This window comes from Lissotriton helveticus, chromosome 8, assembly GCF_964261635.1.
Source record: "Lissotriton helveticus chromosome 8, aLisHel1.1, whole genome shotgun sequence".
NCBI lineage: Eukaryota > Metazoa > Chordata > Amphibia > Caudata > Salamandridae > Lissotriton > Lissotriton helveticus.
This window is the reverse complement of record NC_136069.1, coordinates 369,050,305-369,076,567: the sequence shown is the minus strand read 5'-3', so window position 1 is coordinate 369,076,567 and position 26,263 is coordinate 369,050,305. Positions and strand designations below refer to the sequence as shown.

At 44.2% G+C, this 26,263-nt stretch overlaps 1 protein-coding gene across 1 annotated transcript in view; it reads right to left on the bottom strand.

Moving 5' to 3' along the window:
• Window positions 1–26,263, bottom strand: part of KL (klotho) — a 360,970-nt gene that overhangs the window by 124,844 nt on the left and 209,863 nt on the right. The gene's annotated exons all lie outside the window — the stretch shown is intronic.

Genomic DNA, 26,263 nt, shown 5'->3' with positions numbered 1-26,263 from the left:
GTGGTACTTCCACTTCCTCGAAAGGAGTGTAGGTATCCGGAGGTTCCTCTATTTTATAACTGTGGAACTCCTTTGTTACAGCATTTGCTGCTGGAAAGTTTATCCATGAATAGAATACCTCTGTCTGCCGATATTCGTGTGCCTCAATTACGAATATGACTGTACCACCTCTTGGTGTCAGTCCATTTTCTATAAGTTTTAACGTTATAGATCTTCTTATGTTGACCGGGATGAGTATTATATCCGGGTCTGCTTCTTGCATAGTATTATCAGCTGTTATTACTTCAGCTGCTACTCTAGCTCTCTCTCTTTCATCATCACTGTCTGGCATTTTACTGTCAGGATGGTTATTCTGTTTGTTTGCAGATCAGGTTTCTTATGGAAACAAAGATGAGATGCACAATATTTTGGAACAGTGTATCCTTCAACGTTGATTAAACCAAGAACCATACATAGGAGTTCCCTCCTGCGAGGTTTGGCGGATTTTACCTCTCACCCACTCCAGACGTCTTTGGAGTATTATGGGAAAAAGGGGTCTGAGTGAAAAAGCACGACTGAGTTACTCTAAAGTCTTGCGTTAGTTTTATCGCCTATCCAAACACGTTGGGCGCCATGTAGTGTAGTTCCTATTATCCCAATAGGCTCTGCGCATTGGAATAATACCTCCAATAGTATAGACCTAGACCAGACGTTAACTAGGTCTTCTACTGTCGATATTAGACTTAAAGTTTTGGGTTTGCCAGCTAGCTCAGAGTTCACTAGAAACTTTCTCGAATAGACAAGGAGGAGTTGAACCTCCCTGGATAGACAAGAAGGGATTTAGTTTCTGACAACCATAGAACATGACAACTTTGCTCTCCCCTAATCAAGAGTGTATCTCTAGAGTCGTGTGAAAACAAAAGACAACTTATTTTACTCAGTCAGTACGTGCATTCTTAGTTTCACCAGATTGTAGAGAAAAGGAAGAGACGGGCGTGTTCAATAAAAGATGTTATTTATTGATCAGTCTCTTTTCTCGTACAAGAGAAATGAATCGATATTATTGCAATACTTATGGTTAAGTAAAGTGCATACAATAAAAGCAGAAGTATAAAATAATACTGTAAAAACATTTATATGGTTTCTAAGCCATATGGTGGTTTAAAATGGATAAAATAGATACATACATATAAACATTTGACTAATCGTACTCAACTGGTGCTTCTAACCACGCCTACCCCAGTGTACCTGACCTAAGCCTAATACGTGGGCGGGGATAGAAAGTAGCAGTCTAAGTTAAGTTTGTTTTGCCAAGTGACTGATTCAAGAATTCTCTGCAAGGGGTTATTCAGTTCCGTACCTGAGGTCTAGGATGGTTGAGGGATAGTATCTCTCGTCTGAGGTCTCGATATTCCAAGCTGCCTGCGAGGGCTGCTCGGAAGCGCCGGAGCTGAATTTCTCGGCAGGAGAAAGGCAGCGTCTCGTTCTCAGCGCGTCAGGAAGGCGGGGCAGCTAGTGGGCTTCGCTCTCTGCTGGGCTTCGGCAAGTCTCGCTGCTCCGGTCTCGTCACCACCGCGTGTGTTTGCTTAAGGCAATATCGGTAATATTTATACCTGTAAGGTGCCAAGATTGACGTAAGGATGGACATAGATACGTCAATAAGGATGTCATACGAGCTGGTCGTTAGCGCATTCTTTTACTGAAGTTTTCGGTGAAATCAAAACAATGGCCGCAGGGTTTTTCCCAGGTTGTCATAGGTTTGATTTGTTTTGAGAACTCCGTATGCCTTATCAGGGGCTGGAGGAATATTGCTTGCCTAATTAGATGGCAAGCGTTATGACCTAATCAGATAACGCGCTCCTGTGCCGTGGTCTGGCATAATCAGATAACGGTTTCTGCATCATGGGATGGCTGCTAGTTAACTCGTTAACCAGAATAGGGTCAGGAATAGGGGGATCGATACAGAACCTATAGGAATACATCACAGTACGAATACCGCTGTGGAACCCATCCTGGCTTTCCCTGTGAGGTGTCCACTCTTGGGCACCCCCAAGGTGGAGGCCAGGCATCCTCAGCGTTGTGGGGGCCGTTGTGGAGATTAGCGATACAAAAGGGGATGATGGACGGAGCGTTTGAACAAATCAAACACTCACCCCTAGTCAACTGATCTGGGTTTAATCCATCACCATTCTTTAGTTCACTCAGCCACCCCAGTTCAGACATGGCTATATGCAAATCAGTCTGACCCTGTGCCTTATGGGAACAGTCCAGCCCGAACTGCCAAGCCATGTCTTCCCTGGACCGGAAACAAGCATCCTGGGACCGGTTTCGGATTCATAATCCTCATCAGCCAGGCTATCTTGAATCCATTGGCCAAGTGAACAAGGGACTCACGTCTGAGCATACCCTGCCACACTTAAGGCGAACAAAGCGATACAAAAGGGGCCACTGGATTCAAGATAGCCTGGCTGATGAGGATTATGAATCCGAAACCGGTCCCAGGATGCTTGTTTCCGGTCCATGGAAGACATGGCTTGGCAGTTCGGGCTGGACTGTTCCCATAAGGCACAGGGTCAGACTGATTTGCATATAGCCATGCCTGAAATGGGGTGGCTGAGTGGGCTAAAGAATGGTGATGGATTAAACCCAGATCAGTTGACTGGGGGTGAGTGTTTGATTTGCTCAAACGCTCCGTCCATCATCCCCTTTTGTATCTCTTTGTTCGCCCTAAGTGTGGCAGGGTATGCTCAGACGTGAGTCCCTTGCTCACTTAGCCACTGGATTCAAGATAGCCTGGCTGATGAGGATTATGAATCCGAAACCGGCCCCAGGATGCTTGTTTCCGGTCCATGGAAGACATGGCTTGGCAGTTTGGGCTGGACTGTTCCCATAAGGCACAGGGTCAGACTGATTTGCATATAGCTATGTCTGAAATGGGGTGGCTGAGTGGGCTAAAGAATGGTGACGGATTAAACCCAGATCAGTTGACTGGGGGTGAGTGTTTGATTTGCTCAAACGCTCTGTCCATCATCCCCTTTTGTATCGCTTTGTTCACCCAAAGTGTGGCAGGGTATGCTCAGACGTGAGTCCCTTGCTCACTTGGCCACTGGATTCAAGATATCCTGGCTGATGAGGATTATGAATCTGAAACCGGTCCCAGGATGCTTGTTTCCGGTCCATGGAAGACATGGCTTGACAGTTCAGGCTGGACTGTTCCCATAAGGCACAGGGTCAGACTGATTTGCATATAGCCATGTCTGAAATGGGGTGGCTGAGTGGGCTAAAGAATGGTGATGGATTAAACCCAGATCAGTTGACTGGGGGTGAGTGTTTGATTTGCTCAAACGCTCCGTCCATCATCCCCTTTTGTATCGCTTTGTTCGCCCTAAGTGTGGCAGGGTATGCTCAGACGTGAGTCCCTTGCTCACTTGGCCACTGGATTCAAGATAGCCTGGCTGATGAGGATTATGAATCCGAAACCGGTCCCAGGATGCTTGTTTCCGTTCCATGGAAGACATGGCTTGGCAGTTCGGGCTGGACTGTTCCCATAAGGCACAGGGTCAGACTGATTTGCATATAGTCATGTCTGAAATGGGGTGGCTGAGTGGGCTAAAGAATGGTGATGGATTAAACCCAGATCAGTTGACTGGGGTGAGTGTTTGATTTGCTCAAACACTCCGTCCATCATCCCCTTTTGTATTGTTGTGGAGATTAAACAAGCTACTGCCCAGAGTTGCAGAGTGGGACTCCATGATTGGAATAGGCACTGAGGCGAGAATTATCAGGTCTGTGGAATTTTTGAGCCCAAGACCCGCCGAGGCGGGGAATTGAACCCTGGTCCCGGGCTAGACCTCTGCATCAGGGTCTGCCGCTCTAACCATTGAGCCACACTTCTCCATATACCTATACTTATAATGTATGTACAAACATATCAAACAAAAATTATAGATTCACACTAATATTGTCAAACACATGCAAAAATATTTTGTTTTAATATATATATAGTTTAAATGAGTAAATCTTAATTATTTTATTATATAACTTTAATATAATGTTAAATGAATACATTCTATTAATATTTAATACCATATATAAATATATGTTTATAAAAACACACATAAATATGTGTTTTACATACATATATATATATATTGTGTAACGCACTTTTTTAAAATTTAACAAATTAAAGTAAGACATTTGCAAAAAATATTATAAAAACAAAACAAATATGAAGAAATATGTGTTTTTAAAATAAACAAATAATAATAAAAAATGTATTTACTGAATGTTACGAGAAGTATTGGAGTCTGCGAATATTGGATATACTATTCCTTTTCTAGCTTATGCAACTGTAGCAAAAGTGTAGGACTTTGGAAGGGTAACATTTATTATTCTCACTCCAAACAGCACAGCAGCATGGAAAGCGTTTGACTTCGACAGGATTAGGTTTCCAATTCTCACTAAAATCTATGCAACAATAGGGAAAGTGTTGGAATTCGAAGGGGTTAAATTTCCTATTCCCACTCCGAACAACACAACAGTAGAGAAAGTGTTTGACTTCGGAAGAGTTAGATTTCATATTCCCATGTCAAACAGCACAATAGTAGAGAAAGTGTTGGATTTCGGAGGGTGAGATGTACTATTCCCACAACAGGCTGAGCAGCAGTAGAGAAAATGTTGGACTTGGAGGGGTAAGATTTACAATTTCCACTCCAGTCTATGCAACAGTAGAGAATGTGTTGAACTTGAGAGGGGTCAAATGTACTATTCCTGCTCCAGTCTAATCAATAGTAGGGAAAGCATTAGATTTTGGAGGGGGTTAGATTTCCTATTCCCACTCCAGTCAGCACAACAGTAGGGAATCTATTGGACTTCTGAGGGGTTCAATTTTCTATTCCCACTCCATTGTGTGTAAAAGTAGGGAAAGTGCTGAACTCCGAAGGGGTAAGACTTACTATTCTCACTCCAGTCTGTGCAACAGTAGGGAAAGCTTTGGACTTCGCAGAAGTTAAATTGACTATTCCTACTCTAGTCTAAGCAACAGTAGGGAAATTAATTCCCTTAGATCACATTGCATATTTAAATAACCCTACTAATTTTGAAAAAATATTAAACTGTTAAAAGAAACATTATTAACATAACATATTTATAGGTATTAAAAAATAAAATCAATGTACATAATTATTAATTTTCAATTCAAAGTATTTGTTAGTTATTTATTACGTAATTCGGCCCCCACAAACCTGGCAGCCCACACCTACAGTATAATTAAGACAAATACGTTTAGCACAATTTACATAATGATAACCAATTAAATATTTAATTAACAAAAAATAATTGTCAATAATTATTACTTAATTAACTTCCCACCCTATACCCCTACAAACCTAGCAACCTGACCTAAAATGTAGATAAAATAGATAAATATAGCACAATTTACATAATTGGGAATACATTTAAAAATGAATTAACAATTAGTTATTAATTGTTAATTGTTACTTAACTTCCTACACTATACCCCTACTAACCTAGCATCCCACACCTGAAACATCACAAAAATAAATAATTAGTACACAATTTACATAATAAATAATCAATTAAACAATTATTTATTAAACAATAATTAATATCAATCACATAATTACTTAAGAATTATGAATGAATTAACAATTAGGCTGTGTCTAAGTAACTTCCCACCCTATCCCCCAACAACCCGCTAAAACAGTATAAATTATTATTAGCAATTAAATTAGAATATGTAAATCGCTTAAAATTACAAACTGTGTATAAAAAAATTCACAGCAATTACACAAACATTAGTAACACATCATATTAATGTATAAACTAAAACACATTAAAATAATTAAAAACGCTATTTTTTGCAACCAGATTATTGAAAACAATATTAAGAACAATGATATTCTCAAAAATGAAATGACTTACCTAAAAAAATAATATTCTTGGCAATGATATTTTTGCATCGCTATTTTTTTGTGTCACAATATTTTTCCCCCGATATTTGTCTCTGATATTTACAACTCGATATAGTGTCTGTATACCTCAGATTCATAAGACTTGAGGAGGCTCACAAGGTCTTTACCATGGGGATAGATCAATTTCTCTTTCTGCAACTGGCACATACAACCACGGAAACATGGAAGATGTTCCAAAAAGTCCCTGAAGTTGCTGAGGCAATGAGGATCATATTGAGTCTGCAACAGGGAGAGTTATCAACTGGAAATATCTGCAGAGCGTTTGCCATAGAGCACCCTGTCCACCAAAATCTAAATTAAGCATTAATTCTTCACAGAAACCATTTTAGTGCATTGACTGATGTGTGACATTTTTGAGGTCACAAAACCTACAATTCACAAAATCACAGTCTTTTCTACTACACACATGCAGGTCACAATGTATAAAGTGTATTGTGTGAGATAGAAATGGACATGGGGCCACATCCCCACCTTGCAGGCCATGAAGACAGGTGTGGGCGGGTATGGACCGGTGGCCACTTATTTTAAATTTTCGCACAACACTTTCCCGCGGCCAATTCTATTGGTCAAGGGGGGGGGGCGGCGGGGTGTACTGGGCATCATGCAGGGCCAGCAGGGCAGTGCTTAAAAGGTGCTATCTTGACCTTGAGAGTACCTGCTGCCTGCCCCTGACGACTGCCGGTCCACGCTGCCCGTGAGCACCAGAGTAATGGGATTTTTCTTTTGGGATTTTTTTTTGGTTACCTGTGAGGCCCTTGGGACCTTTCTTTCTTCCCTCCCCCGACCTGCCTTTTGGCTGTGGTTCGGCGTCCTGCCTGGTGCCTCCTTGCCTTCTGTCGCGCCTCTTTTCCTGGATCTTGGGCGGTGAAGATAGGCAGTGGCATGGTGATCCTCATTGGATTTTTTCCAAGCCGGTCCTAGCCTACCTGCTTCCTGTCGTCCAGGACCGGGATAGGGGACTTTAGAAGGTAAGGAGAGGGCGGGAATCTTAGGTGAGGGGACTGTTGTTTAGAGCCGGTGCGAGGGCAAGAGCGGTCAGTGGGGAGGAAGGAGAGGTCACAAGCAAAGGACAGGTTCAGGTCAGCATTCTGGTCCGGTCGGAACTTTGCTTTCTTCTGGGCTATACAAATGTCTTAATATATTTTGCCAGTATGCGGTGCTGTTGCCTAATTGAGTATAGGCTGTTTTTGAGCTAAAGCATCCTTTTTCTTGCAATTTTTTTGGGGCATTGCTCAGCATACCTGCAGGGCCAGGACTGTTATTTTGGTGAGACGGTTGCAGGCCGTGGTGGCAGTGGAGCGCTGGGGTTTAACTGACTCGCTATAGATCAGATCCTGTTGACTGTGGTTGCATACTTAACCTGGTCTGGCATCTAGTGTTATCAGTCATTCGTCAAAGGATCAGCTGGCTGTAGGAGCCCAGTGGGAAAAGCGTTAGACTGAAGATCTAAAGGTCCCTGGTTCAATCCTTGTTTTTCCGCTCAGTTTGAGAAGTAGCCTTGCTTGTCACGATGGATTTCTTGTATTCAGCTCTGTTTATTTATTGGGCTAATCTCAGGGGTCGATATATTGCCTAAGCAGATAAAAAGAAAAGCTAGTATGGCCATTGTCATGGGGAGACTAGATGCCATAGATCAGGTATTAGCCCTGATTCAACCCCCTTTTGCCTCATTGGCACAAAGGGAGGATACGCAACCCAGAGTCAATACAGTGGCTCCCAGAAATATTGATTTAAGGGTTGAGGAGCACTTTAGGGGAGCGGGGATCCCCCCAAAGGCAGCTTTTCCATCAGTCAAGAAAAGATCACTAAGGGAACCAGACAGATGTAGGGGCCCAGATGTTTAATAGTCAGTCCTCTGGTGAGGTTATAGTGTCAGGGGGGGAGAGAGGGATTGACAAGGGGTTGGCGGGAACAAGCCCAGGCAACTCTGGAGAAGATCTGTTGAATAGCCTTGCTAGGTAGTTACCCTGGATTACGCAATTAGGCAACCAGGGCGCATTGAGTATGACAGCAGGGGGAGTGTGAGAACATTGTATTCCTTTTTTGCTGTATATGAATATGGAAATGTTATGCAATATCAAGACAACTGTTGAATGTTTGTTTAACGTCGTGTTTATGAAGTATAATAAATACATCCGGAGAATGTTGACATTTCTCTAATGCAAGTACAGTTGTCTGACTCGTTTCATTGTATGTTGGGGTGTAGCAATATAGGTTTCCTATACAGCACACCGGTCTCATTACGGTCCCTCACCTATGTCTTTTCGAATTACAAAATACAACCCTGCATTCCAAAGGAAGAGGGCACCCTTCTAGCAAGTGGTTGGTGTCATAGTTGGAAATGGAATGGTGGCTGCCTGCATTGTGGGAGCAGGCAGTGGTTTAGGGGACACTGCATGCTCCTCCCAATGCCATGTTTGATTGTGATCACTGGTGAGTGATCGTTGGTCTAAGAAGAGTATGTCTGCTATATTTTGTGAAAATGTGTGCGTATTGTGTTAGATATATTTAGTTAGCGAACATTTTACACTAGTATGACCTTGCAGCAGGCAATATCCAGAAGCCATAGGTATTGTCTTCACTCGCTCTTGCTAGACAGAGTAGAGTACTCGATACTGATGCGTAATCTGGTTCCATGCATTGTCATTATTGGTATATATAGGAACGTGGACACAGAGATGAAGTTGCTCGTCACCTGGGAAGGCAGGTCTGACATGAAACTTCCATGCTTTGAAAGTCTGTCCTCCCTAGATGGCAGTGCACGCGCAGCCGCCACCTTCAGATGGCATATGACAGCCGAGCCGGCGGCGTCATGACCAGTTGTGCTGGCTCGGTGAAGACAGAGCCCGTTTCATGCACTCGCACCGTGAGGGTGTGTGTAGGTTTAATAAACTATACCTCACATAATTTCATCCTCTATTCTTTATTATTCATGTGGTAAACACCACAGTGTGCATCTAATTTGAACTTTCTCGACATGAGGTTTTCATAGAGGGCAGATCGTAAACAGAAAGAGGCAACCCCTGGCGCACTCAACCATTCCCGAGCTCGGAGAGCTTCCAAGTGAAAGGTATGTAAGCCCTTCTTAACGGCCCTGACGCATGAAACAGGGGTCCGGCTCTGCAGGCCCTGCAGAGCCGGACCCCTGTTTCATGCGTCAGGGCCGGGGGGCAGCGCAACTCTTCACGAGAGGCACACTCCCTGGGATGTCACTGAGCTCACACCTCAGAAGGAGCGAACACCGGGACCTGGCCGTGAACGTGACGTGCGCTGGCGCAGTGCACGTGTAACCATGGAGATGCTGGGGGTAGATACTGCAGGGCCCGACTGCTACTTTCCAGTTACAGCTTGTGATATGATTAATCAGTGTTCACCGCTGTGGCCACCACAGATTTCAGGCCCTTTAGAAACAAAGCATAAGAATTGTTTATTTTGGTGATTTTAGGGCATTAATGTGCAACAGCTACAGGCACAGGTAGTGCCGGCGTTCATCATAACTTGCTTCAGACGAGTTAGAGGGGTTCGGGTTATTACACTTCTCATGACATCAATATTATTATTATCAATATTAACTATATTCATAGCTATGTGTGTTATTATTATCATGATTATTATTATTATCTTTAAAAAACAATAGTAATATTAACCATAACCATGGTTATAAATAAGCATGGCTATGATTATAAATACTGTTGCTACTACTACTACTAATGATAACAATAGTAATCATAGTAACAGAGATTAATAATCTTAATAATAACAACAAAACAACAACAACCATAATAATAAGCATAGCTGTGATTATAAATATTACTACTAATAATATTATTATTACTATTATGATTATTATTATTAATATTAACAATAATAGTAACATCAATTATTAATAATAATAATGACAAACTAACAGTAATAATAAGTATATCTATGATAATAAATACTACTATTAATAATAACAGCAAAACTATTCATAAATAGCACAGGCAGCAATAGAAGTGGCTTCATGGTACTATAAAGCAAGTGTTACTTCTCGAATTGCTACCAAAGAGGTCCCTTCTCCTCTGTTTGGCTGTGACATTACCCTAACATGAGTCTAATAATAAAAATTTTGGTGGAAGGATTGACGGCCACGTTACACTCCTCCTTTAAATGTAGCCCAGAGATAGGATCAAGTTCTCGCACAGCCAGAGTGGTCCTTAATTCAACTCGTTTGAGGATCCCATTGCCCTACACGTTTTCTTGGTCTGTTACTAAAATATTGCTCTCACTTTGACTTATATTTCCTTGTGTGTCGTCAGCTTGGTTTGCCATTATGCAAACCAATTCTCAATTCTACAGGATAGTAAAGACTGTAATACTCTCCTGAAGAGAAATAAAAGAGAAAATAGAATTTCCATTTATTTCAAGCCCTCAAAACAGTGTAGCAAAGTGGGTTATTAGTAGGTGGGGGTATTCACCCTCAGCTAGTAAGGATACCACAATCAGTAATAGGTCCAGTCAAGTTTCAGTAAATTAATCCTTGCTCAAGCCTTGATAGTTTGGCAAACAAGCAGTCAGGCTTAACTTAAGAGACAGGCATGTGTAAAACATTTAACACCATCAAAACAGTAAATAAGCGAAAGATACAACACAATATAAATTCAACACCAATTCATAATTATAGAAAATATTTTTCTCTTTAAATTGACTTGAAAATGACAATAAATCAATGTAGGGAACCGGAGATACGAATGTCAAAAGATTTAGGTAAAAGTGGCACCAAAAGGTGCAAAGTGCCAGCAGTGTTGTTCCACACGTATTGGTAGTCCTGTATGGCCTAGCTGGGGTTTGTCCTGTGGTGGACGGAGTACAGCATTCTGTGGGAATTGGAACATCGAAGCGTTCCTTATGCAATAGTCTGGTTCTTATGAGGAACATTTATTGTCAGTAACTGTGCAATATGGAGGAATGCCTTTTGAAGGTAACTATTAATGTATTGACTTTAAGAGAATGCATGTTGGTATTACTGTGTGTCATCCTCCCAGTTGTACGTTGACACACAAACCTTCATTTTACTTTAAGCATATTAACTTTTTCTTGATCTCCTGCCAGCTTTAACCCCTTACATGCTGATGACGGCCCCGTCCCTCATGCGTCACGGTGGGCGTGTGCTGATGACGGCTGGGGGCCGTCATGATCCCGCCCACTCATTAAAACGGCCGCACAGGTGCAGAATTGCGGCTGCGCCCAAGGGATTAAAGGGAATTTACCTTGTATATGCAAGTTACTTTCACAATGACACATGTAACACCATTTTTCTTGGAGTGTGTTACTCTAACCTGGAATTACCCGGTGACACACATATCACTATGCGTAATTCTTTACCACACATATGCCTTTATCATTCATGCCTTTACAATGAAATTCGTGGTAAAGGCATACATGCTAAAGGCATATGCATGGTTGTATATGGCTATTTCCCCCTTAGGAGGCACACTCACTTTATGCCACACATAAATTGCAAACCATCAGTTCGCCTCCTGAAGGCTGCCCTCTGAATGGGGGAAAGCGTGTCCCTTGGACCCTCCAGAAACCCTTGCTCTGGCGGCTGCAGTCACTCTCTGCACCCGCCTATAGGGGGATCTATCACTATCTATATCTATATATATATTCACTGAAGAAAAACATAGGTTTCAGGCATGTTATAGTTAGGAATTAGCATTTGAAAAACCTTAAAAATTCACAGAAAAAAACATAGGTTTCAGGGGTGTTATAGTTAGCTGGACATTTCACTCGTACAAAACCATTGAAATTCCACCGTTGTTAGTTCAGCTAACTATAACTCGCGCACCCGCAATGCACTGCTGATGACGTCACATATTACATCACTCATGACATGGTCAGTGACATCACTCATGACATCACTGATGACATCTCAAATTACATCACTGATGACATCTCAACTTACATCACTGATGACATCACTGATGACATCGAGTGAACGTGTGTTTTTCTGAAAATTGAATACGTTTTATATATGTATATTTCAAGGTCGATGGAAGAATAAATAGGTATATACGTGTCTAAATGGATGATTTTTTTTGTAAAATTGATTGTATAACTGACTGATTAAGTGTATCTTAGTGAATACATGGGTTTGCGAATAATGTTTAAATATGTAAATATCTGTATCAGTCTCTCACTTTGTGTATAAATGGCTGCATGGGTTGGTGAGTAGCTACATGAGTGTCTATATGGGTTATTAGTTGTTTTTTTGAGTATCAGTATGAGTGTCTGTATGGTTCGGTGGGGGGTATTACTTAGCGCATAGATGCATGAATGAGTGACTCACTTCTCTAAATCACACGTAATGGCCATTGGACAGAGATCTCTAAAAGTCAAAACTTTTTATTGTGAGGGGAATATACTTACCAGGGTCTCGACGTTCCCATATCTTGGAGTCTTATTTGACGACCAGGGCACATGGGGAACCCAAATTTCAGCAAAAAAAAACGTCCTGATCAGAGCGACATTGGCTGTCCTAGGTTTTGCTAGGAAATTAGGTGCGAGGCTAATGAAGGCCCTCTTTCAAATATACAGAGCTAAGTGCATATCGCTTGCAATGTATGGGGCTGACTTGTGGGATATTAAAAACGTGAAGGCCATTCAGACGGCTGAAGATAGGTTCCTTAAGAACATTCTATCTGTCCCGCAATCAACAGCTAATTACATCGTCCATCAGGAATGTGGAATTGGCTTTGTTGAAGATGATATCGCAGTGGCACCACTGCTGAAATGGATAGGGACCTGGCTAAACCCTGATTTAGTGCTAAATCATGACATCCTGAAAGATTGTATGGCACTTGATCGTGGGCATTCTATCCCCTGGCTTAAATATATTAAGAAGTTGTCAGATAAGTTGGGTAGACCAGAACTATATAACTCGCCGGAAAAATTACTAAGGGGAGATATAAAATGGTCAAAGGAAACATACTTGCGTATAGTTACCATGGCCAGAGAAGAGAGAGAGTTGGAAAAGGTAACCGTAAGGGCTCATCAGTTGCGGGAAAACTACACTGTCCATGGAACCATATCTGGATATGGTCACAAACCCTAATCACTGATTCTTATTGATTAGATTTAGACTAAATCAATTTCATTTCCTTCTCGGTGATCAGATAGGTTGGAAGAGGGTTGAAGACCTTGGGGTTTGTACCTGTGACAATTTCTCTGGGCAGGATATTAAGCATTTTATGTTTTTCTGTGAGCACCTTAATGACATCAGCAAGCGTTTTATTTCCCCAATTTTAGCTAATAAAGGCTTTATGCAAGCTAGGCCAGCCTTACTCTATCTTCAAATGTTGACAAATGTATGGGAAATCTTTAACATCGCTAATTTTCTGTCCGCAGCTGTAAGATCCTAAGGAGAATAACCTAACATCATAAAATTATGTATGTATCTCATTGCTGTGCTAAGATGTAATCAACACAAATTGTTTTCCACTGCTTTTTATATGTATATATCTCAGTATCAGGGCCGTTTCTACCATTAGGCCAGACTAGGCGGCTGCCTAGGGCGGCAAAAGGGAGAGGGCGGCAAAAATAAGAGTCTGAGAATCCTTTTAATTCCCACTAGCACTGTGACAGTATCAACTCAGCTCCCAGACGGGGACAGGAGATCTGCAGCTGCGGCGCACAGGATGCCCTTGAGAGGCACGGGTGCTGAGGGCAGACCTGGCTGGGCACAGGATGTTGTGTGGGCCGGGCATACTGGAGGGCCACCCTGTGCAGGAGGAGACAAGCAGTGGCGCTCTGTGCTCCGTACCTGCTGCATGGCATATTACTGGCACACGCACACACGCTCGACCTTCTCTCTCGTGCTGAGGGTTCCCAGTGCATATTGCAAACATATGCACACAATCAACCTTTCCTCTCTTGCTGTGTGTACTCGACCTCCTGACCCAGAGAGGAAGGAACAGCTAGAACTTCGAAGTCCGGGGGTTAGCGGCATTTAAGCGCTGCACCCAGCACCTAGAGGCCTAACATGCCTGGGTGTTCTTCGCATTCCTTCTATTAGCAGCACGCTCTTCAGCGCTGAGGGAACAGGCTGTTGTGGACACATGGTTTGCCTCTCGACAGCAGGCCAGGGCGGCAAAGGGATCAACTGCTCAGGTACAGCCACCCGTGGAAAAAAGCTGCATGGGTTGGTGAGTCACGCCCTGTTCACTTCAGCCACCAGAGCGAGGACTGAGGCCCATCCATCATTCTCCACATGTATCTACCCAATGCGCATGTTAGTTTATTTTCTCTTCCTCGCCTTACTATTCAGCTGCAGACACCCCTCCCCAGTCTGCGATCCAGTGAGCCACGCGCTTCTTTCCACAATCCATCTGTTTCGATGTGCACTTTCCCTGCAGCTGCGGTACTTCTAGTTGTGCTTATTTTTCTGAAAATAAGAAATTTGTAATGTATTGCTGCAGCTTCTCTACCACCGGTGATTTAAAACATGTACTGTTTAAGCATGAATAATTCTTGGGCACAGTCTTTTCCTGCTGATTTAGAGTTGTGCAAAGGGCCTGACCTAGCAGGCAGTGTAGGTGTGTAATGATGGGGAAAGACACTCAGTGGAAAGAGCTCTGCTGGTGTGTTGTCCGAAGGAGTGCCCACGCCTTCTGTGAACAACGTGCACTATGATGATACAAAGGGTGAGCTATTAAAAGCATTCAGGCAGTGGTTCTGCAGCTCCTGCCTTGGTTCAAGGATTGTTCTTTCTGAAATTGAGGTCAGTTTACAGTTATTATACCTTGGGACTTACGTGAACATTAAATTATACAGTTCAAACTGCGGAAGTAAAGACACACATGGAGACCGTGCGGCGCCTGTAAGTAATGATGGCTGGTATTTGTACTTCAGTTTTCGAGACACAGATTTGTGTAACCCACAAGCTATCCCCCCTCCCCTATAATAGAAAGTTCACACATTTATAGGGCTTTGTGAAGTTGGTGACAAGCGGGAAAAGCTGACCGCGCTAAAGTCATTCATTGAGCAAAGCACAGACGCATGCTGCTCTGGCAGCTGCAGTGTGTGTGACAGGGCTGCTCTACACCACGCAGTGCATTGCTGGTCTGCCCTGGTGTTGAATTAATAAATGTGAATAGGCTGGGCTCAGCGACTATATCTGGCTGCATCACCTTCGCAGACGTCACGTGAATTCATGGCGCTTCAGGACTGCAACATTGTCCATATTTTGCCTGGGAGACAGGACTTAGAGGGCATGGCGCCCCGTCAGCGGCGCTAGGGAAGCGTCATTTATGATTCTGAAGTTTAGTTTTGCAGCCTGCGCCACAACTACCTCTCATCATGATGCCCCCCTCCCCCGTGCCTCCCATCACAATGCGCCCTCGACCGGACCAGGCTGCTGGAAACAGGTTATCGCTGCGGGGCTCACACATTCAGGTCTGTAATATCCGACCTTCCTGCATTGTACATTTATTTAATTTTAAAGGGTTAGTCTGAGCATGTGTCGTTACTGCTCTCCTCGGGCATCCCTGGTGCCCCTGCGGGCTAGGCAGCACTCCGCTCAGCTAACTGTAACAGTGAGTGACTGGGACTGGCAGCCGTAGTCTGTTCATGGTAGGGGAGAGAGTGATGATAGTAAAAGGGAGGAGAGGGCGGCATTTTTCAATTCTCGCCTAGGGCGGCAAAACACCTAGAAACGGCCCTGCTGAGTATTAATTATTTATTGTATATCATGGTTTTATATTTGGTGACATTGATTGTCTTTTAGTATGCTTTTATGGTTTGTACAGTAACCGAATAAAGTAAATTTGACTGACTGACTGACTCACTGTATGTGTTGAAGACAGCATATGTGCAGGACTGTATGGGTGAATGAGTGTGTGTATGGGTGTGTTAGTGAGTGAATGACTGTCTCAATAGTGTGTTTATGAGTAACTACATATGTTTTAAACTAGTATATGTGAGTATTGGTGTATATAAGTGAGTATATGTGAGAGTGAGAGATTGGAAGAGTTCCTGTATAAATAAGTATGTGTTTCTATAAGTGAATGTTTAAGAGAGTAAGTATGTGTACGTTTCTGTAGAAGTAAGTGTAGTGGCGTGTGTATAACTGTATATGCAAATACATGGTTGTTTGATTCTTTATTAGCATGAGTGACTATGTGTGTGAGTAACTCTATGAATGAGTGGCGGTGTGTAACAGGATGTATAGGTGTATGAGTACATATGATGACTGAGTATATGTATGAGTGACTATATAGGACTGTTGGTGAATGAGTGGATGTGTATGTAGATCTTGGAATTACTGAATAGATTGTTGTAACTGGTATTTGTATGTCCATTTTTTTGAAAATGTTAGTTTCTATTTTTGAATGTGTGGATCAAAGGTTATATTAGGGTGAGAGGAGGTCTGCCACTCTATCACAAGTATGATGTCATCAGTGATGTCATTTACACCATTTAACAAAAAGGCACAACTCTGAACAAAGGGCTACCTTTTTGCCAAATTTGGTGTAATTCTGATCAGCAGTTCGGACTGCAGCTGCGGCTAAAGTTTTCTATGGGAAATTGCATGAGGGAAACGTTTTGGGACCCCCCTTTTTTTATCGGCCCCTGCTTGACGAATCACCATGAAACTTTCAGGATAGGAGCGTACCAGAGCGAGCCATAAGTTTTGAAAATTTTGCGAAGATTCGTCAATCGACGCCAAAGTTATTGGGAATAGAATGTTGCGAATTTCCTATGAAAAATAGGTCCTAACTATAACTACCTACTGGCGACCGCCAGAAGGTAATCTATCTATATCTATATATTTCCTTTAAGCACAGGGGGTAGCCGACTCCACTGTGAAACACGGATCGGCTTTGACAAAGCCACTCCATATTTCACCGACAGCGACGGGGCAGAACACATTTGCTGCTGTTCTGGGGCAGTGCATTGTTTGTAATAGGGCACACCTTGTTTGTGCCTGGCTTACTTGTTTAAAGGTGCTTTGTGACGCAAACAGGGACTGTGTGCTCTTTCCCTAATACAAGTCCAGGTGAGCTGCCTCTATCCCTTCCCCCTGATCCTTGAGGTTAATTGCACAAGGATTCAATTGGTGGCTGCCTCTGAACGGGAGTAGTGGGGCAGGGGGGATAAGAAGATGAAAAAAATAAATAAATAAACTTACGTGCTTTGCTGCCACCCCCTCCACATGCCTCTCCTCCATCATCTTGTCTTCTTCCCGGCTGCTGCCTGTAGCCTGCACCAGAAGCACCCAGGCTTCCCGACACTGTCAGACAATCACAACACTGCAGGAACAGCATCGTGATGGGCCTGAGTGGCCTGTTTGGCCTCTCAAGCAGTGCCTGGGAGGCTTGGCATGTTGGCTGTGCAACACAGCCCATGGAGAACATGCCAACTACGCATGACCGTTTGGCTGGCCCTTGAGGGCCGGTCAAAGCATCATGCACATGTAGGGAGGGACTAGAAACCACTCCTGCTCCCTCTGCGGCGAGCCAGCCCCATCCCGCCCAGAGTTGCAAAGGAAAATAAAATGATAATAACTTCTTTTTATTATCAATTTCTTTTTATTTACCACTGCTTAATGAGCAGTGGGGCGTCGCTCATCCGCTAAGCCGCCACTGCAGGCTACACAAGAAAGGGAGGAGAGAGGTAGATAGAAAGTGATCAGAGGGGCAGAAAGTAGAGGAGGGAGAGAGAGATAGAACAGATGGAGGGATTGAAAGAAACAGAGAGCTAGAGCGAGGAGAGGAAGGGAGTGCGGCTGGTCTGAGCGTTTTTTCCAGGCCTGCTTTTGGCTCCCTTGCCCACCCCTTCCTCTCAGGCTTTTATTCACTCAGTGACCTCACAGGGCAATACCAATTTGCTGAATACACAGAGGTTGTAGATTTTTTGCTGTAGGTCACATCCCTCTGTATCTATGATCTTAAGATTTCTACCGAGCATGTATTCAAAGACAGACTAACATTAACACATACACGAAATATGAATCTTAACGGGGAAAAACATTTTGGATCCCAATATTTCTCATTTTATCAGGTGAGATCAATATCGACTCTCACTCTTCCCCCTCCATACCCGCATTACTGGCCTCAATCTACCTTGTCAAAAAAGCCCAGTCAGAGAAGAGTAATGTCAAATGCACTCTCATTTTCAGGCACAGAATGTGTTGTTTACATGCGAGAAACTGTGACATAATGCCGGCTGAATTTTGCAAAAGGTGAAAGCCTTTTCTGCCCGCTGGAACTGATAACCTGGTGAATAATGATCCGATGCCAACCGACCTAAGCTTTTTTTGACCTCTTAAAAGTATATTTTGTTCATCAAGTTTGCAGGATGCCCTTTGGACCCTGTCTCATAAGAAACCGAAATTATTCCATAAAGAGATCTTGCGTAATGAAAGTCCCATCGCTGGTAAAATCTTGTAACACAAATACAATACAAAGGTCATTCAGCTCCCCTTTAAATTCTAAACAGAATAAAAGGTGCTTTTATCCAGTTTTGCCCAGCAATGTTTAGCAGCTTAAAATATCCTAATAAATAACAATCAATAAATATTATATTTTTTAAAGTAATTATCGATACACTATTTTAGTGCATTCACAAGACGTCGAACTATAATTTTGTTTCTTGTGCAGAATGTTCTGAATACTGTGCACATATTTAGTGACTGTGTTCAGGAGCATGTGACTTTTGCAAGCGTTGCTTTATCATGTGTTTGTAGTCACAACATATTCTGTATTTTGATCACAACAGAGCTCTCGGTGTGACTCATGCTAGAAAAAGCACTCAAATGAAACACTGTCTAAGGAAATCAGATGATCACTCAGTAGTCTGCAGTCATTCCTTCACAACCACATCCAGCCCCAACAGGCCTAGATTTAGAATTAAGAGTTTTTGTAACTCGTTGTTTCTGGGCCTACCAAATAATTTAGATATACGATTTATATATAAGAGAAATCCACTTCCAGAACAGTACCAGAGCAAAACGTATTCTGTACAGTGGCGGCTGCTCGGGATCCGAAGTGATGAGGCAGTGGGGCTAAATGCAAAAATAAGCACAGACACACAGACAAAAAAATAAATAAAAAATATAACTTTACTTACCTGCCGCTGCCGCATTGCTCCTCCCCTGCTCCTCGACTGCAGGGGCGGCTGGTGCACTCTGCACAGGCTCCAAGATGCCAATTCTGATGCTACTCTCATGCTGGGAATACTATTCTCATGCTAGAATATTCCCATCATGAAAACCATTTCCAAAGCACCACGAAATGTTAGTATAAGGGCCGTCAGTTCGGTGTATAAGGTCTGACTCTGAAGTTGCTGTTGCCATTTTTTGACTTTATGAATCGTGGGCTTATCATGGCCCATGTGACGAGCTCAACGTTATGGTGCCAGTGACTATTTATGAAAGTTTAGTGTTCTAGATTTCTGCTGGGCCTCTCAATTTTCATACCCTATTACATACCAGGGACTTATAGATAGGTTTTGAACCCCCTAGCCTAGGGTCTTATAGGGTCTGTCAATACCAATTGTGAGAATTTACTTTTAAAGATAGGCTGCAAGGCAGGACTGCCTTTAAAAGGACACCAGGCACACAGCTGGGCCTCCAAACCTCCATGCCCTATTATATACTAGGGACTGATAGGTAGATTGCACCCACTGGTCCTCAATCAATTAATCAATCAGAGGCTTACAAAGGGTGGCTACTCACCCGTGAGGGTCTCAAGGTGCGGGGGTTCTGATCCCTCTAGGGAGAGGATCATTCGGCCCTATTATCTACTAGGGACTTATAGGATCTGTCATTGGCAATTATTAGTGTACCCTATTACATGTACCTTTTCACTCATAGAACTGGCCTTGGGCCTGCTTAGCAGATCCCATGGTAAGGTCAGAGTCAGAAAGCCAGCATCTAGGGGTACAAATGGGGGCAAAAATGGGGTGACACTGCAAACAGGTCCTGATTTCTTCACAACTTTACACTACTGATGTAGAGAGTTTTATTAAAGAATGTAGGGTTATTCACATAGAATGCGCAATAAGAAATGAAAGAGAATGCATTAAATGTTTAAGAGCTTATTTACAAGACCCTTGTGCTGCCTGTGCGTCCCTTTTAATAAGGTAAAAAGTGACGTACCAGCGGCACAAGGGGCTTGTAAAAGAGCCCCTTAGTTTCTTTATAAACCATCCTCAAATGTAGAACCATCCTTAAGTAAAGAGATGTACTAATTCAAAACAATTAGAGGCAATAGAGAGATATAGATTAATGAAGTGACATAAAAGTATTATTAAAGATGATATACTTTGTTATAACTAAAGGATCTATAACCATTTGCAAATGAGTATTTTGCTTTAAAGACTATTCTCTGTACTTCACTACTGAACCTTTACATATGATTCTTAAACATTTGCAATTCTGTCTGTGTAGCTACTAGAAATTTCCCTTATAGCTTTAAATGATCCTTAGAGGTGTAGGATGCTGAATTAGGTTGAACGATAATGTTTCATCAATGTATGCATTAATGTTACATGTATATACTTTACAAAATGTAGTATACAGACACACCTAAAATTGTGCAACACAGTTATTAAATGTGTATTAATTAATTAATGCTGAATTGAAGAAAGTGCTAAGTAACCTTATGCTGAAATGTATGTTTAGATATGCACACCTGTATAAATTCATGTAATATTAATTTAATGCTTTAAATTGGCTGGGGTTCTCTCAAAAAGCCAGAACCTTTGGCCAATGGAAACCTACTGTGCTGTTTTATTCTGCTGACATGCTTTCTTTACAAGTATTCCATGGAATGTTAGTTAAGAATGGATACATTTCTTGTAGCAAGCAATAGATACATGACTGGGAACAGAATTCAACGACGAGCAGATGAGAGTTCTGTAGACGAACACTGGACTGGTGTGCTAAACCCTGACTGTGGGGCTGAACTGATGTTCCCATGGCTAATATGGGAATTCTTCTTCATACTGCCTAAAGGTTCCTTATGGATCTTGCAACACATACAATGAACTTCTATTAATAACAAAACCAAAGGGGGGTACCAATGAACTTAATGGATTAAATCTATTGTTTGCCCTGGACAACGGGCAGATCTCACAGACCGCTGAGGGCAGATGACTTTGAACTTTCTTGTGAACTGTATGCTGAATTTCTGTTCTGCAGATTATGCAGAACCTTCCTTGGACTCCAACTCAAACCATTTCCTAAGCTCACTTACTCTTAGAATGGACTCTGAAGGACATTCCCTTATTCCCCTTTACATTGACAGACTTTATAATTGATACTTATTTCTGAGCCCTTTCAGACTCCTGACTGACCTTCTAAAATGCTTTTGTGGATAATACTCATTCTCTTGTGCCTTATCCCCATTCTCTTCTGTAGGTTCCTTACCTTCTGAATATTGAGAATCTATGGGCCTTGGTTTGTGTTTGAACCATTTAGAATACTAATGTATAGAAGGGATCAGGCAAATGTATTCTCTGAACATCAGACACTAATGCTATTGTTCGGCATAACTACAACAAAGTTATTGGTTTGTTTAATTCTTGTGCACCTTAATTTCTTTAGGACGCTTAGCCTCCCTGTTGCTATCCTCTATTTGTATAGCTTGGTCTTGATAGTGATCTACCTTAATTTGATTGTGAACTTGTAATAAACTCTTAAGAAACTGGCTATCGATTCCTGGTCCTCATTGTGTAGCCAGTTGGTATAATTGATCGGACAGGAAATACACATTTTCTTTCCCCTCAGTGCGATGGAGAAATATCCATTAGAGGACCAAGACAGAAATTAAGTAAGTGAGAGTAAATGATCCAGCAAAGGAGGTACATCCTCAATATCCAGTGGGCCCAGAGGCACATGTTTAAATCTGGATCAGTTGTTAGCCACACCTCTGGGTTGAGTTAAACACACAACAAGGAGAGATTCTCCCCATATTGATTTGTGGAAGAATGGTGCATTCTGGGCAAGTTATTTGCCACACTTCACAGGATGTGGCCATACTAGAGAGATGTAGCTTTAAACCTATTGATTAGGGTGCCATGTTGCAAACCAGAGCCTCTAAATCTGTGGTTAATGCTAGAGGATGCTTATCTCTCCAATGGACCAAGAAACAGCAAGATCTGGAAATTTAGAAACTTTCTGCAAAGTTTTGCAGAAAATCATCAGGAGAAACCTGGGTCAAGGTCGAGAGTGAAGCCCCCGACGTCGACTCGCCACGCAGACTGATTACACAAGTTTGTCCTGCTGAAAAGCCCCAGAGAACCAGAAAAGTGTATATGTCCGAAAGTAACGGAGAATTCCAGGACTTACCTGGAGAAGCAAGCTGACTTCTCCCACTCTGTGGTTCTCTTCATCATTGACATAAAGGACATGACTCCCGTCTTTTCACCGAGCCGCAGCAGGCCGCTGCTATCGACTCGTATTTTGGATTCAACCAGCCTTAGGGCCTGCAAATTAGCCCATCGACGAGACAAAAGAACCAAGAAAACTTCCAAGTCACAAGGTAAAACTTTTACTAGGACCCAGCCCATAGTCCATAGCTGGCCCGCCGTCTATCACAGTAGTTAAAAATGGTGCTTGAGGCTTTTGGGCGGTATAAAGTACATTTTTCATTCAATCTTTTAGACGTTATTATCTTCACTTCCCTGCATTGGATTTTTGGTGTCATTTTAAAGATAAAAATATTTCCTGCTTTTTTATAAATTATCGTTATAGGATTTTGTTCTGTGTTGTGTCCTTTGCATATTCATTGTTTTGGTGGCATTAAATGCTTTACGCATGCCTATCTCCTAGGTAAAACCTGACCACTCATTTGCCAAGCAACCAAGAGTTGAGAAAAGGATTATTTAGTGAAACTTCACAATACCTATTAGTGCTTGTGTTATTATTACTAGCTGAGGGTCAAACCCCCCACCTATTAATAATCCACTTTCCTACACCTAACATTAAATAAAAATTAACTTAAAAAAAATGTTTTTATGATTTTTTTACCATAGCTGGAAAAATAAAGTAACTAGAAATCTAACACAGTGAATGGGTAATACCTGTGGGTCTTTATCAAAATCAGGACTTTCCTAACATTACCTATTTATCACAAACTGCATTCTGTATTATGAGACAAAGCTCCTTTTCAGTTTGTTTAAAGCATATTGCTATCTTTGAAAGAAATATGTGTCAGCTGAATACAATGAGAAGTGCCCAGCGCCAGGACCCCTGGACCCCGCGCCCCCCGCAACGCCAGACTGCACTACGACTCCAGCACCCTCCACACACTCAACACCGGACGAGACCACCCCTGCTACCGGGCCACCCCGAAGCGCACCCAAGGGCCCTTGGCCTGCCGGAACTGCAGATTCACCAGCATCCAGCCCACCGACCAGAGAACCCAACCACCTCCGCTGCATCCTCCTCAACGCTCGCTCGGCTCGCAAACACGCCATCGAACTCTGGGACCTCCTAGACTCTACCGCCCCCGACGTCGCCTTCCTGACAGAGACCTGGCTGAACGCCACCTCAGTACCAGACATCACCATAGCCATCCCACAGGGCTACAAGATCTCCCGAAGGGACCGCACCAACGGAGTGGGAGGAGGAATCGCCATCATTCACAAGGACACCCTCACCAGCATCCAGCCCACCAACCAGAGAACCCAACCACCTCCGCTGCATCCTCCTCAACGCTCGCTCGGCTCGCAAACATGCCATCGAACTCTGGGACCTCCTAGACTCTACCGCCCCCGATGTCGCCTTCCTGACAGAGACCTGGCTGAACGCCACCTCAGTACCAGACATCGCCATAGCCATCCCACAGGGCTACAAGATCTCCCGAAGGGACCGCACCAACGGAGTGGGAGGAGGAATCGCCATCATTCACAAGGACACCCTCAGAGTCTTGACCAACACCGACGACACCCTCACCACCGCCGAGCACATGCACTTCCAGATCCACACCGACCCCAACACCACCCTCAGAGGAACACTCGTCTACAGCCCACCCGGACCACGACCACAGTTCAGCGACACCATCGCCGACCTTGTCAGCCCCCACGCCCTCGCCTCCATGGACTACATCCTCCTTGGGGACCTGAACTTCCAGCTCGAGAACAACAATGACGCCAACTCCACCGCCATGATCTCCAACCTCTTTAACCTCGGACTCAAACAGCTCGTGACGACAACCACCCATGCTGCTGGACACACGCTGGATCCCATCTTCTCCACAAGCCCCCACGTCTCCTTCAACCACACCACCGAACCCCACTGGACCGACCACAGATGCGTCCACTTCACCTTCAGGAAACCCACCACACACCACCGCACCCAACAGCTGCCATGCCGCTGCTGGGGCAAGGTCACCAAGGACCAACTGATTACCACCCTTGCCCTGAGACCACCCGCCAACCCCACCGACCCAGACACCGCCGCAACCAACCTCAAACAGTGGATAAACGACTGCACCAACACCCTCGCCCCTCTCAAGACCCCCACAACCAACCACACCAACAAGAAAGCTGCCTGGTTCACCGAAGACCTCCGGATCTCCAAGCGTACCTGTCGGAAGCTGGAGAAGAAATGGCTCCACGACTGAACATCAGACAGTCACACAGCGCACGAGAGTGCCACCCGCAGACACCACCAACTCATCAGGACCGCCAAGAGGACCGCCTTCAAGGACCGCTTAGACAACAACGCACACAACACCAAAGAGCTCTTCAGCATCATGAAAGAACTCTCCAACCCCAGCTCCAACACCAACAACATCCCACCATCACAAGACCTCTGCAACTCCCTGGCCACCTTCTGTCACCTCAAGATCACCGGCATCCACGACAGCTTCAACTCCGACACCCCCGCACCCACCTCCGAGTCCACCACCCCTGCAACCACCACCCGCACCAGTCGCCTGAACACCTGGTCCAACCTTCAGGGACGATGATACACGCAAGACCATGAACTCCATCCACTCCGGATCCCCACCTGACCCCTGCCCTCACCACGTCTTCAACAAAGCCAGCACAATCATCGCGCCCCACCTCTGGAAAACACGCAACAGTTCCTTCAAGACAGCAACCTTCCCGGAAAGCTGGAAGCACGCCGAGGTCAACGCCCTCCTGAAGAAGCCCAAGGCGGACCCCAAGGACCTCAAGAACTTCCGGCCCATCTCCCTGCTCCCGTTCCCGGCAAAAGTGACAGGGAAGATTGTCAACAAACAGCTAACCCGCTACCTCGAAGACTACAACATCCTGGACCCTTCCCAATCCGGTTTTCGCAGCAACCACAGCACCGAGACCGCCCTCATCGCCGCCACTGACGACATCAGGATCCTGATGGACAAAGGAGAAACAGCCGCCCTCATCCTCCTGAACCTATCAGCAGCCTTTGACACAGTCTGCCAACGCACCCTATCAGCACACCTCCATGACGCCGGAATTCAAGAGAAGGACCTGGCCTGGACCACATCCTTCCTCTCCTGCAGAACCCAGAGCGTCCGCCTCCCACCCTTCCGCTCAAAAACCACCAAGATCATCTGCGGCGTCCCACAGGGATCCTCCCTCAGCCCGACGCTGTTCAATATCTACATGGCACAGCTCGCCCACGTCGCACGACAACATAACCTCAACATCATCTCCTACGCCGACGACACCCAGCTGATCATATCCCTCACCGAAGATCCCCACACCGCCAAAGCCAACCTCCACAGAGGAATGAAGGCCATAGCCGACTGGATGAAGGACAGCAGACTGAAGCTGAATTCAGACAAGACGGAGGTCCTCATTCTCGGACCCACCCCATCAGCCTGGAACGACTCTTTGTGGCCCACATCGCTAGGCACAGCCCGGAACCCACAGACCACGCACGCAACCTGAGGGTCATCCTCGACTCCACCCTCTCCATGACCAGGCAAGTTAACGCCGTCTCCGCGTCCTGCTTCAACACCCGCCGAATGCTCTGCAGGATCGTCAAATGGATCCCCTCCGACACGAGAAAAAACGTCACCCAGGCCCTCATCACCAGCAGACTCGACTATGCGAACGCCCTCTACTCAGGAACAACAACCAGGCTCCTGAGACGACTACAACGAATCCAGAACGCCTCGCCACGACTGATCCTCAACGCCCCCCGACGTAGCCACATCACACCACACCTGAGAGGCCTGCACTGTCTCCCCGTCAACAAGAGGATCACCTTCAAACTCCTCATCCACGCACACAAAGCACTACACAACACCGGTCCTACATACCTCAACAACCGACTCAGCTTTCACACC